The sequence below is a fragment of the Pyxicephalus adspersus genome, chromosome 2 (assembly GCF_032062135.1).
Source record: "Pyxicephalus adspersus chromosome 2, UCB_Pads_2.0, whole genome shotgun sequence".
Lineage (NCBI taxonomy): Eukaryota > Metazoa > Chordata > Amphibia > Anura > Pyxicephalidae > Pyxicephalus > Pyxicephalus adspersus.
The window spans coordinates 15,493,712-15,506,772 of record NC_092859.1 but is presented as its reverse complement, the minus strand read 5'-3'; the positions used below and the strand labels follow the sequence as shown (position 1 = coordinate 15,506,772).

Here is a 13,061-nt window from a genome sequence, read left to right as displayed (position 1 = left end):
ATGGTCTCGGTTACTTTGTGTGTGTGTGTAAAGGGTTAATTGACAAGCTCCAGTGATGCCTACCCTCAGTTGTTGGTGCTTTGATTGTTATCAAACTTGAAAATCTCTACCCAGGATTAAGCTGAGAGTACATAAATCACATCTAGTAATCTCATTTACTGCTTACAACAGTGTACATACCCAGAACTACGGACACCAAAAAAATCTGTGAATAATGATGCTATCAGTGTTTTGTGAGAGGCGCCTAACAATCATCATCTGTTGGAGTTAAAGCTCGGAGCTCCTTGTGCGCAGATCCGCAGATTCCTCCTACATGATGCTACAAATAATGTTTTATATTACCAGAAACTTACTTGATAACAAATTACAACTTAATATAAATACACATGGCAGGTGATTGTTGCCTGGGATGAGTATGACTGAAAATCTAACGTGTGTACAGTGCACCCCACCAGCATCATTTATCAATTTTCCCAGATGGAAGACCTATCGGGAATGACCATTATGCACTTTTTGTTGAGGAAAGCCCATGAGGGTGCCGCTCGCTTGTCATACCTCTCTATTGAAGAGAATGAGGTTGTGTATACAGCGCTTGTTCATTCATCTGTTACTGGAAACGATCATGAAAGATTAGAAACCTGACGTCTGTACAGAGTTTTATAGTAACATTTGAATCCTTAAAAATAGAAGACAACAATTGAGGCATTTGTCTCTACTAATGACTTCACTTATGTGTATTCAAATATATCCCTGTGTATGTAACTTTTTAAATTAGATTAGTGTGGAAAAATTGGAATCACGATTTGGTTTTTTACTGATATTTTGTACACCATTAGAGAGATTTAACTTAATTATTGTCCTGCAGTCACCATTTTACCAAACAGATAAACAGCAAAAAGAAATAAAATGGACAGGATTTAACTTCTCCTAGAATCTGTATTGCATATTTACACTATATTTCCTATCTGGTAAAATTAACGTAGCTTGATCTCTCCATAGAGCCCTGGGTAGCAGTAAAAAATAGACCAGAGTCCTAAAAAAATAGTACAAATAGGTCTGTCTCAGCTTGGATCTCTGTGTTTTTCTTTCTTAAATCTGCATTCCTATAAACAACTATCAATTCAACTTTATAAGTACTTCGAGATCATGAAATAGGTAGTTTATATAAACCTTCAATAACAGAAGATTCAAAGATTTAAAATCTCAGGGTAGTGCATACCTTTCAGCACTGACCTGTTCATTTTAGGATGGAAAATGCAATTTGATATTAACATAGTTAAGCGTTGATTAACATCTGATTTAGTAGTAACATAGGAGGGAACACTGATGCTTCTAACCACTGACCGATACCACCTCTTGATTTAGGAAAACAGTATTTCAGCTTGGAGTACCAGGTTTGTAAAACCCTATGTGTTTGTTGTGGTGAAGGGTGTGATAATACAACATAAAATGTATAGAAATGTTATATTTTTTATCTCACCAATCCCTAGATATAGTGGTGTATTATTGTAATCTTTTCCTCTTTTTTTTTAAACTTCTAGTCCTAAAGTATAAATCCACCATATATAGTAAATGAACAAAGACAGACACAGTTGAAGTCTGGCTTGTATGACAAGCATGGCTCCCACAAAACATATTATAGAGAAGTAAGTGTTGTGTGAAGAAAGGGGCAGAAAGTGTATTATCCCAAACACAATCTCTGAAGCAGTCTTCAACAAGCACTCTAAAGATATATTTTCCATTGGAACAGTTGTCTATATGGTACCCTTACTACAAGTTGGTATGTTGCTTTCATATGAATATAATTACATAAAACTGGCTCAGTTTTATTCTTTTAAGTTCAATTACATATTTTTTTTAAATCCTTAAGTTACGGGCAACTTTGGAGTAAAAACTGGTTTGGCATCCTATCAAATGAATGTTGGCAGACACTGGCAGCACTTCCAGTAAAGCAAGTTTATGAGTTCTTGGGCATCTGAATATGCAATCATGTTTAAATGTGTCATTTAGACGAGCTCAGACAACCTTTATGTGTGGGTGCATTTAATACAATCCCCTATTACTAAACAATAATTCAATGAGTGCATTGATTTCTAAATATAACCAATTAACAATATTTATTTCCTTTTTATTGGAGAAGGCAGCTAGGACTAATTAGAGACTTAGGGCTGGTCACACTGAAGTGCATGTATTTCCACACACATAAAATAAAATGGAAGGTCATCAGCTCTGCAAGCCCCTGACAAACTCTAAGAAAAAAAAAGAAAACTCACATACAGCTTCTAGAGACTGCTATATGTTTGGCATTTGAAATCTCACTAGGCATTACTGCATCTTCTTGAAGCTAGGTCCAATGTCTGAAAATGTCGATCTTATATTTTTAAAAGTTGAAGATGGGTGGCTGGCCTCATTTCTATTGAACTCAGATTTATCGCTTCACACCATAGTATGTCAAACGCTGTTGCGATGCCATAGTTCTACTTTAAAAACTGGTTGCCAAACATCTGATCAAGCTGGGGCTACACAGAAGTTTAGTAGGTCGGTCCTCCTAATAAAATCACAATTGATCACAAATTATTACTAAAAAAACAGCTCCCTATAAAATAAGCAACACAAGTGGTATGTAATTGTATTCAGTCTAACATGATTGCACAAAAGTATACTTCCATGTTTCAAGTTTAGTGATTGTTTGCTACCTCTAGTGAATATTCTCTCACAATCCTAAATTTTGTACACACCCTAAAGCAGTAGTGCTCATCCAGGGTTCCTAGGGGTTCCTTGAGCAATAAACAATTTGTGACTTCCAGGTCAGTTTAAGTGACAACAATGATCTTTTTGGTTATATGTAAGGGCAACATTCTTCCCATTGGTAGTGTGAGCTGTAAATATGGTAATTATAGAAGAGTTCTCCCATATTAAAAAGGTTAAAGCAGACCTAAAATTAGAGTTTTTACTTTGCAAAAATAAGTGTTAAGTGCAACACCTTTTTTTTTAAAAAAAAGCATCTCCCCTTTCTGTCTCAAGACAGAAAAGGAGTGCAAAGCCTCCCTGTAATGTGCCTGGGCACACAAACCACAGCCAACTCCAAGAATCCTTTGTCAAGCTTTATTGGTAGTCATATAACAAGACAGGGTTATTCACAGGTGATTAGTCTAATAAGCTTGGCACAGAGGGGTAAAGCAGAGACAGGTCAGGAAGAATCCGAGGTCAGGGCAGGCAGCAGGCAAAAGTGGTCATAAACAATCCAAGGTCAGGGCAGGCGGAGTTCAAGCAGAATCAGGTATCAGACCAGGTCGCTATGGTAATGACAAAACAGGTTAATATAAACCGACACAGAGAACGCACCCAAGCACACTGTACTCACAGAGGCTTATAGCGGGCAATGGTGTTCAGGACAGGTTCTCCTTAAATGGCCAGAGTGCCCAATGACTTTGCACCACCTGGCGCCATTTGATTGGAGGGTAACTGAATCCAAACTAACTATGTCCCGTCCCGGGGCGAGGCAGCCGAGTGGTAGCCGGGGGGTACAAGAGGCACCCGTGGTAGCGCGCGCACCTCTTCTCACAGCACCCCTGGGACATGCCCTACTTTGAACATCCACAGGAGTGCTGGGAACAGGACTTTCTGTAATCACGTCCATAGGGATGCTGGGGATGCCGCCTGGCCGAACAGTAGTTCGGCTAGAATGGATCCGTCCGCCTGCAGGGAGAGACACGCATGCTGCCTGCTGCAGCGGTGTCTCCCTCTGTGGCTGTGATCCCCAGGGATCTCCTAAGATCTGTTGTGGGCTGACAACACCCAGCATTATTGTGAACTGAGTGGTGTCAGCCTTGTTCAGTTACCTTTTGCAAAACTACTAAAGTTTTCCCACTTTTTTTATCCATACGGTATATACATGTTTCATTCTGTAATGCAAGAAAGGAACAAGGGGCTGTTTAGATGTATTAAGTTTGCAAAGGACGGCTCTGAATTTCTGAAATGACTTCAAATGTATTTTGAGCACTTATCAAAACAGATATAACAAAATGCTTTTAACAGTATAGTAACAAAATGGCACAAATAGGAAGAGATAAATGTTAGGATTTATATACACTTTAAATCCGCTTAGCAGCAATAGATTAAAATTACATGTGCAGCCTTAGGGTTGACAACTACAACTTGCTTTAGCCCACTGGGAGTCATTGGAATGTGTGAAGGCTCTCTGTGGCTGCTACAGCAATTGAAAACTGATGTGTTAAGGTTATATTAAGTGGTCAGTTTAGACGCCAACATTACTTACAGGAGCTCCCTTTTGCTCTAAACATTTCAGTAAAATTTAAACTTGTAAATGCCCTGCCTAAAAGTAATACTAGATACTATGGAACAGGTGCCTGAAGCTGCTGTCCTTGGTTTTATTGGCTTTTACATACTTTTAGACACAACTAGCCTATGATTCTTAGGATGGGTACACACATTCAATAATTATTGTTAGAAAGGATCTTTCACAAAAGACTGAACGATGCATGTATGAGCTATGTACATACAGCGCCGAACTGGTTTATGGAGAGGGAAGGGGGGAGAACGATGGAGCGACACTCCGCTGCACTTTCTCTCATTTACATTCTACAGGAGGGATTCATGAACGTTGAAGGGCGAGCACTGTACACACGTCAGATTCTCATCTGATATCAGCCCTGGGGAGATTATCAGACGAGAATCATCTGAGATGATTGCCTAAGAGTGTTCAAATTACATCCACCTGCCCTTGTGTGGGTGTGTTTGGTATTGCCTATTTACCCAATTGATCCGCAAGGCCCAAATTTATGTAATTTTAGGGATACTTCAGAGCTCCCACCTACCTACCATTCTCACCACTAGTAATTACACAATAACAATAGAAACGTAAAGCTCTCCTTAATGTAAGCCAACGTCATAAATAAAACAGCAAAGATAAGGTACCAGACTAAAACAGAACTAAAGTTCCACAAATTAGTGACCATGCAGGGTTTTATTGCAGAACGGGGAAGGAGACGTCTCTTCTGCAATAAAACATTCTTAACTGCCTGATCGCTCTCTTCAACTGTCAAAATTACTTAGCTGTGGACTGAATGAACTCCTGCGCAACCCAGCAATCCCAGCTTCCCCTGCGCATGCTGGGAATTAATAAAAACCTGCATGGAGCAATGTCATCCTGGCCCAGCTAATCAAGATGGATGAAGATTAAAACAAGGAAGAGAATAAAGAAGAATACGGTGACTTGGGTTTAGTTCCATTTAGGCAGAACATTAAGCTTGCCTATTAGTGCCCCATAATGCCTTTTATTCATTTGTTCGAAAAGCTGGCAGAAATTTCAATGCTTCTCAAAATATTAAGAAATAGAAGCTGGCTTAAACTATATGTGATAAACAAGGGACAATTTCGTTACGCTTAAACTGTAGCTGCTTAGAGATGAAATGCTGACTCATGAAACTTCCTGTCTTCAACATTCTTGATCATCTGGATGCAGCAGAAATCTACAAAGGAAGTGAGAAAAGATATGTCAGTCTGCTCAGTTCTACAATTACAAACAGTATGGCTTGTGTTCCTGTAATAAAAAAGGATTACACCATTAAAATTATAATCAGGGTGCACTGTAAAACTTTGCACACATGCTAAATGAAGGTATCCAGAGACAAACGGTCATGATTGTCCCGGGAGGTGTATTGGAGTACGTTTAGTCCGGGCACGCGCAAAGGAAGTTATGGATTGCCAGGTCTCTTGGCAGCCAATGTTGAACATGCGCAGCCAGTGTTGAGCATGGAAATCAGGCAGGTAAAATGCCTATTACAGAAGGGATCCTTGCTGATGCCTATCCTTTTCTGAAATAAACTTTAGTTCCACTTTAATGAAAGACAACTTATCTTAAAAAGTGAGGGGTTGGGTTATTTACAAAATTATGATATGTAAAAAAAAAAAGAAACATTTTAACTAAAAGACACATTCCAGTCCCACCAAAGATACACATAACACCCACATTCATATCAGCTCTGATCAGACCAAAATTCCAAGACTTGCCTTAGATAAACTGATTGTTGCCATATGAACACAGACATAGCAAGACACAAAATATTCCTTTGGTTACCGTTTGATCTGAAGAAAAAAGGCTTGTAAAAAAAACATATTAATATTCAGCTGCTCATTAAGCACATGAATCTTAATGCATCACAAACACAGTTGTGAACAAAAAGGAAAGGTCTTCAAAATACGCTATGGAGTCCCATCATTAATAGTCATCCCACAGAAGTAAACATAAGGACAAACTTCACATAGAACACAGTGTTTTCAGAAAAATGCATTTTTACACAGTAATCTGCCTTACCGAGTTTTAACCCAGGACTATGCTAAAAATGCATTTACATGCTCTATTGTAGCCAGGACCGATAAACAAAGCCTGACTGACGACAACATATATCTTGGTTCTGCTTGTCCAAATTCATTACATTATCTGGCTAACTTTACGCAAGTTTGCAAGAACTAATAAGCTAATAGGTCAGTATATTAGACACCAATGATCTTTTTTGGCTATCAATGAAGATAGTATTTCTCCTTCTTGCCAGCAATAAGATATATTTCTTCCTAGAGTGGTTCTTCCTACTGACCACCATTGTACTATACTGTGAACTATGTATATAGTAACTATAGCAGGGGTTCCCTGAAGACCCGAAAGTTATTTAAAGGGTTCCCCATGTAAAAAGGTAAAAAAACACTGGAACAAGTGAGTCCCTTCTGCAAAAAGACATAGTTACCTGTCCAGTTGCTCTCTTTATTTTTCAAGATCTTTGAGCTTTGTGTGCATTTACAGCTCTGTGCAGGAAGCTAGGATACCAAGCGCATCCCAGGTTTCCTTGCAGAGAAAATGGCAGCACCCACAACAGGGACAGATTAGAGAAGACAGGATTTAACATGAGAAAAAATAAGGGACCCATTGTTGACAAAAAGGCATTAGTTTACTCCTCTAATGTTTTTGCTTGCTGATTTTAAATTTAATTACAACTGACTTTAAAACCAAGTGGTCTCACTATCTCAATCACACTTTTCTTGTTATGAATTGCTTTATCTTTATTAGAAGTCAAGTCACACATTATGCTGTTAGACATCCCGTAAGTACCTTGTCATTTCAAAAATTAAATGTTCATATCATAATTAGATCTTCTTTCCAGTCACAACATAGTAGAAATACTGACTAACCCAAAATAAATGTGTCCAAGGGTCCCATGGGGAACTGGAACAAAAGAAGCCTGGGTCATATATGACAAAAGATTGGGAAAAATATGCTCACTAACTGTATGGATCAGTTTTCTGCCTACAGCAATCTTTTGGTGAAATAGAAAGACTGGCGAAACCATATTTTTTTACATGCAAAGAGAAAAAAATGTATTTTACTTCCATTTAATAAATTATTTCTTCTTTGTGCAAGTCTTAATTTCATGACTCTTTTTTGACAAAGAGCATAGCAAAGGTGTCAACTTTTTATCTTAGTAGGTTTTATGTAAATTTGCTTTAAAAAAGTTCAGGACTCAAAGTAATAAGGGTCGCTGTAAAAAGAAATCTTTTGTGTTTGAACATATAATGTTTTCAGCTCCTAATGAATTTGGTGCAGGTCAAAGTATCATTGAAAGTTTGAGCTGCTTGTCACATTTACATGATTCTGTCATCTTACAAATACCATGACATGAAGAGTTGTAGTTTTCAGTGATTAGGGGATCTAATCTATCAGTCCATCAGACTTTGCACCCTTTCCTTCTGCACATTTTGTTGTCAGTTTATAAAAGAATGAAAAGACAATCCCCAATGACTTGGATAAAATTGAGAGACATTTTTAGAAAGAATCTTTAGCAGTTAAGGACTACTAGTTATGGAAAATCTAAAGAGGACAATGCCCCCAATGTGAAGACTGAACTCTAGGGCTATGGATTATGGGAATGACATGCTGCATTAACAAGACTAAGTCTAATTTTACTCCCAGTTTTAATAGTTGGAATTTATGAAAATGTTTTCTTACAGAAGCTACACTGGTTTAAGCTCTAAGCATTACTTGCTGTTGCCCAGGCTGCCTGGATTCCACTTCCACGTTTGGGAAATGCAAACACCTTTATTCACCCAAACACACTTGGTGTTGAAACCACAAAAGTCATTTTTCCCTTACATTCTCAGGTCATTCCAACGAAATTCTGAATAAAAAATGTACTCCTTTGTATCATTTTCCATTTTCATTCCTTTTTTTTGTCAAACTGCTAAACATTGAATTTGCCAAAGTCAGAGCCAGATTTTGGGCATTTTAGAATCCAAAAAAACTATATCTAATTCTGCTTTCTAATCTAAAAACCTAACTCAAGTTCCTTTTCAGCAAGGATTATCCTTAGGGCAAGTTCATTTGCCTGCCACAAATGGATACTACATGTAGCTTCTTACTGAAAGCAGTATTTTATTATTTCAAAGTATCTTTCAAAGCATCTTTCATTTTTTTTTCAACATTTATCATTTTTAGGCTACATACACACATGCAATAATTGTTGTTGGAAAGGATCTTTCACGATCCTTTCCAACGTTAAAAGACTGATTGATGCATGAATGAGTACTGTACATACAGCTCTTGTGTTCTATGGAGAGGGGAGGGGGAGAACAATGGAGTGACACCCCGCTGCGCTCTCTCCCCTTCACTTACATTATGATCGTTCGTCATACGTGGAACTGCTAGGGCAGTCGTTCGGATGACAAGCACTGTACACACGTCAGATTCTCATCCAATATCAGCCCTGAACTGATTATCGGACGGCAACTATTGCATGTGTGTACGTAGCCTAAGACTTTACAGCTCTAAAATCCCAGGGTGGCTGACATGACCCTAAAAGACAGTAGGTAGTCAATGAAAGATACTTTTTTGTGTTATTGTTTGAACTTGTGTATTATGCAGGTTTGTCATGTGCTTCCTAATGTTTGATGCCTCTAAAAAATGCAAATCTGAGATACTGAATTAGATTCCTATTAAAATCTTGCCTGGCAGCCAAAAGATGCCGTGACCCGGATTCGAACCGGGGTTGCTGCGGCCACAACGCAGAGTACTAACCACTATACGATCATGGCACACATGCGAGCCAGGCAGGAGTCGAACCTACAATCTTCTGATCCGTAGTCAGACGCGTTATCCATTGCGCCACTGGCCCTGCTGCTAAAATCTTATCAAGACCCCTATGACATTCACTGCAACTGTGTGATCAAATGACAACATCATTGTTATTTTAAATAGGTGACATTCTGGAGGCTAAGAGTTAGCCTATTTCTAATGTCTTTAATGAACTTGCTCATAACAAAAATAAAACACACTTAATTTTTTGGAAATTATTTGTCCAAGAAACAATATCACGTTCCTATTTGCCAAAATTTTGATCCCAAAAATTCTGTTATCTCAAGGATTTTCAGAAGTGATATTGTTTCTCCAAGCACCTTGTAAATGTAATGACTCTAAGACAAAAAACTTTAAATTGTATAGGTAAGAAGTCATATTGAGTATCTATTTGCCAAGCCTAACAATAACTTGCCAAGTCTCCTTTCTGGGAGAAAAAATAATAATAACAATATTAATAATAATAATAATAATAATAATAATAAAAAAAACAATACACCTTGGTTCAGTCAAACCAAGTACTGACTAGTATTTCACAAAGGTTTCCTTTCTCAGGGTATCAAGACAGAATAGGGTTAATAGCAAAACCACCAATTTACAGAAAACATACAGATAATGGTCCAGATTTATTACATTTTTAGTACACTATTTTCTTTAACTTTAGATATATACTCCCTACTAAACATCTATTCATAATCAACTGTTAAGTTCAAAGTAATATATCACTCATACATTAGATTGTGGGCCATTTTGAGGGACAACTAGTGACATTACTATGGACTTTAAAAAACGATGTGCGATATGTTGGCGCCATATAAATATTGTGTAATAATAATAAGAGAACAGACACAAGACACCAGTCTGTCTTACAGGTTGCTGTTATAATTTACTTCCTGAAAAAGTTGTAATTTCTTGAAAATATACAGCAGGCAGAACAAAATTAAAGTATACAGTAACAACCAATCACGTGTAGTATGATTTTTCAGATATTAGGTGATTAGGAGGAAAAAAAGCTTCCAAGGCTCAGCACACTTTGATCTACATGTTATCCAGTTATTTAATTTCACACCCAGGCCATACAATTACCATGACTTTGCTCTTACAGACAATTTGTATCAGTCAATAGAAACTAGATTTTCTATTCACATACACACAAAGATCCACATCATATGTTAACTTCACACAATGCAGAAAGATAACCAAAGCCAAACCTTTGAAAAACACAACTCCTTCTACATATATGAATGACTGAGAAGTCTTCCAAACCAATACTTCATTTCCTTCTTTGGTAAAAGCACCCCATAACATTCTAAAAGTACCCCATGTCCCTAGACTCTGTAATCTGAAAGTTAGAACTAAAAAGCATTCAAGTTGAAAAAAAAACACAGCACATGTTACCTTGCCCATCAGAAATGTATGGACACCTCACCTATTTGACAATTGTATGTACAGTGCTGTAAATGTCACACCCAAATCTGGAAATGCTTGGTCTTCCTTGTCCCGCCCAGATTCGTTATATACTATGTCAGTTATTCAGAGTGGCCACTGCATTAATGCATGTGCATCAAGGTGATTTACTTTAAAAAGAGTCAAGAACAGAAGGGATACCACCAACCCAACCTTGGGACCATCCAGCCACTTTCTTAACCTCAGTTGCAGGTGTAAATGATTTATACTGCATTGTTCAATGGAAACACATAAATTATACTTTGGACCATTATTATCTCAACAGCAATACATATATTATATATAAGAGTTGTTGAATCTATCAATAACCTAGAAAAAAAATGACTTCACAATTTGGTTTTAACAATACTTTATTGGGTGCACTTTTAAATAAATCCCCCCAGAATCAAGGTACACAACCTACCCATTGGGCAGATATATTTATCTGTTTTGTATTTTATAATTTTTCTTCTATTTTTCTTCTTTAGTATATGGTAAAGATTTTGGATGGCTATGGACTATGGATCAGGCTAATTACAGGATGTGGACTGCTTTTGGCATATATTTATTGCATACATTTTAAAGCACCACAATTTCTTGTTGTTTACATGTTAAAAGCCCTACCAATTTTTTGTGAGCTGCCTTTTATTTGTATTTTACACAATCTGAAGCTGATGATAAATAAGAGCTTCTTCAAATCTAAGATAGTACTGGTACATCAGTTACATATTTGTTGTCCAGACCGTTCTCTAAGGCTATGTACACATATGAGATGATTCTCGGCTGATATTACCGGAAGGCTCGTCTTGGTTGAAAATCTGATGAAAATCTGAGTACAGAGGTCGTCCAACGTTGTTCATGGATCCATCCTGGCGGATCCATAAACAACAGAAGATGAAAGACCTCAATGCAAGTGAAGGGAGGAGAGTGCAGCGGGGTGTGACTCGCTAATTCCCCCCCCCCCCCCCCCCCCCCCCCCCCCATAGATCAGAACTGTGCTGTATATACATCATTCCATCATTCATTCATTCATCTTTCTAATCTAACGTGTGTACGCAGCCTTACAGATAACCAAAAAGTTATTGTTGTCACCTAAACTGAGAGGTACAAATTGTTCATTTCTCAAGGAACACCTAGCAATCTCTGGAGGAGCCCTGGTTGTGAAAAACTGTTCTAGCGTGTGTACATAGTTTAAGATTGTGAGAGATTATTCACTAGGTGTACCAAACAATCACTAAAATTGAAACATGTAATTAAAATTTTGTGCAATCATGTTAGACTGAATACAATTTTATGCCACTTGTGTTGCCTATTTTATAGAGAGCTGTTTGTTTAGTATGTAGTCCGACAACAAAAATTTAATGAGTATGCAGCCAAAGTGATTGGTCAAGATTTAGTTGATTTATTAAAGTCACATGCATGCTAATATCACATCATATCAACCTCATGATATCTGTTACACTTCTAGATCAGTCTGTTTCCTTTATGTTAAACTAACAGAACCTAATACCATTTTAGATTTTGACAGTGTTCATCTGCGACATGACACAGTTAGTTTGCTGCTACAAATGGGAAGAATTACATTTTTGATTACTTTATTTGTAGTACAGAATTGTGCATATACTAATTAAAGTGCCCATGTTCACTTTTTTATGTCAGTAAAACTACTATATTACTCAGAGGAAGTTTCTAGAAACAATACATGGATATCCACACAACCCTGAAAAACACAGTTATAAAAAGTGATTGCTAAGAACGTTTCACAGAAATTAAACTTTAAATTTATGCTCTTAAGAATATGGTGATTGACAAGATTCCCCAATGTTCCCAAAGGAGAGCCTGCTATGAACTACAAAGAGGATATTTTTGGATTCGTACTTTACTGTTATGCCTAAGGGCTTGAACTGGAATTTGTTGTTGACATGTTTCCTCTTTTAACGTTAGCTTTTTTTTTTTTTCTTAAGTGTTTCATAATATCTGGAACATTTACACATGATTTATATAAGTATAAATGAGCAAGAATTTTTAAGCATTCACTATGTATATATGTCTGTCACTCTAGACATTTATTGCCTCAGTGTGGCAGTGATTGTTATAACATGTTTGCAATGGTTTTCCTTCTTTCTGTACTGAATGTTTTGAAGAAGATTGGATGGAGACAACTTGAGGCTTGTTTTGTGGAGGTGCCTCCCAGTATGTTGATTGCATTCTACTGGACTGCACCATATCACTGAGGTCTTATGTTATCTCTGTTAAAATCAACCCAGTTAGTAATAAACTTCACCCACCTAAAAAATTTTGGATACATAACTCTTTATTTGTCTCTGCTCTAATCTCTGTATCACTCTATTCACTCTTCATCTCTGGCCACTCCTTCTAATTCATCTCAGCAATATAAAGTTTACCCGATCGTGGATTCCAATACTTCCAATACTTTTCATTCCTCATCCCCAGCCAATCCTTCCTTTTTATT

At 37.3% G+C, this 13,061-nt stretch overlaps 2 non-coding genes across 2 annotated transcripts; both read right to left on the bottom strand.

The window, feature by feature from the left end:
- Positions 1-9,030: 9,030 nt before the first annotated feature.
- TRNAH-GUG (transfer RNA histidin (anticodon GUG)) lies at positions 9,031-9,102 on the bottom strand. Its single transcript has one exon. It is a non-coding gene; the product is annotated as a tRNA-His (tRNA).
- Positions 9,103-9,109: 7 nt separating this feature from the next.
- TRNAR-ACG (transfer RNA arginine (anticodon ACG)) lies at positions 9,110-9,182 on the bottom strand. The gene has a single exon. It is a non-coding gene; the product is annotated as a tRNA-Arg (tRNA).
- Between the last annotated feature and the right edge of the window lie 3,879 nt (positions 9,183-13,061).